This window comes from Lygodium microphyllum, chromosome 6 (assembly GCF_053477565.2).
Source record: "Lygodium microphyllum isolate KBCC chromosome 6, Lygodium_microphyllum_v1.1.10, whole genome shotgun sequence".
Lineage (NCBI taxonomy): Eukaryota > Viridiplantae > Streptophyta > Polypodiopsida > Schizaeales > Lygodiaceae > Lygodium > Lygodium microphyllum.
The window spans coordinates 37,294,524-37,296,264 of NC_141140.1; positions in this window are offsets into that span (position 1 = coordinate 37,294,524).

Consider the following 1,741-nt stretch of genomic DNA (forward strand, 5'->3'; position numbering starts at 1 on the left):
TGAAACACAATTTATATCCTTCATTGCTAAATCATATCATGGTGAAGATGCAATCTCTAATAGGATTTATCCAAAATCATACCATAGTGTCAATGTTGTACAAATGTGCTCTTAGATGAGCATAAGTGGACATAGTGAATCAAAGTAGCCTCCATTCAAGAGAGCTTGTACAAATGTATTTATAGCTCATGATTCTTTAAAGTGTCTCTATATTAGTATCTATGAGCTATTCAATTTCTCTGGATACTACCCCTCGAGAAGGCAATCTACAACCAACATGGATTTGCTCTTAAATTGAGCAATCTAGCATGGATTTGCTCTTGAAATTAGTGATCATTGTACAATGTATATAATCTAAGGTTCACACTGTAACCTTTCATTTGGTGCCATGTCACACATCTCTATTAAGTGAATGCTCTAATCCTAAGTATTGTTTAAACACATAGATGGATCAAAATAGCTAGAAAATGCTAAGTAGTGTTGGCAAGAATCGATAGTTTAGTCCCCATAAGGGGTGTGTGTAAAATACCTTTCCATACTTAAGGACTTTCTCATGATTTGCTACATTTCATTTGTTATTATAAAAATGTTATATTTTGAACTCACTTAAGGACATTCATCACAATGCAAATGTGTATATAATATCTTTTTTGAGGCTCAAAGTTATGGAGTTGATCTTTTCTTAGAATGTCTTGGTAGTTGCACGAGAGAGAGAGAGAGAGAGAGAGAGAGAGAGAGAGAGAGAGAGAGAGAGAGAGAGAGAGAGAGAGAGAGAGAGAGAGAGAGAGAGAGAGAGAGAGAGAGAGAGAGAGAGAGAGAGAGAGAGAGAGAGAGAGAGAGAGAGAGAGAGAGAGAGAGAGAGAGAGAGAGATGCTTTTGAGATATGGATAATTACAAAAGCAATAGCCCTCTTTATGTTTTTATTTTTTTGAGTTGTAAATACACTCCTTGGTAAGACACACTACATCAATGTGTTTAGGGGTTCAATTCTCCTTGAGTTTTACTTAATGTATCTCCTTTGTTGCATTTAGATCTTCTTTATCATATTTTTATCATCCTTGCAACTACTCAATTGAACTAAGAACTCTACTTCTATTTTGTTGTTCCTCTTTTATTTCTAAACATCAATCATTGCATTTTTTGTCATGTCAATCTTATTCATCTTCAAACCCTCTTCTATTTCAAAAATCAACCACTACATTTTTCATCAAGAAATTGTTGATTCACATCATTTTTCATGTAGTTGAAGACGTTAAGTGCATCGATAAATGTTGATTAACATGGGTTTTTCATGTAGTTGATTCACATATTTAGTACTATATGCTATCAAACAAATGATACAAGCAGTTATAAATATAAAAAACAGACCTTATGTTGATGGCCAATTGCCAATGGAAGTTACTAGAATGTTTATGTAGTAAGCACTAGTTGTACTTATGCGAGATAGAGGAAGAGAGATATTAACATCTATAGATAGAGGTGCATGAAGAGTGCAATAATATGCACACGCGCATGCACATACACACGCATGCGCACACACATAGAAAGAGAGAGAGAGAGAGTCTTCACACATTCAACACCTCACAAGTGAATGCATTATTGCATTTAGACAAGCATGTTGTCTATTATAATGTATAAGTGTATTGGTCAAATCTGCCAATTACACCTGCTAGTAGTTTTGATGGGAAGACATAATTAAAGTTAACAGGTCTTCTGTGAGTTGGCTGACTTACAGAATAAT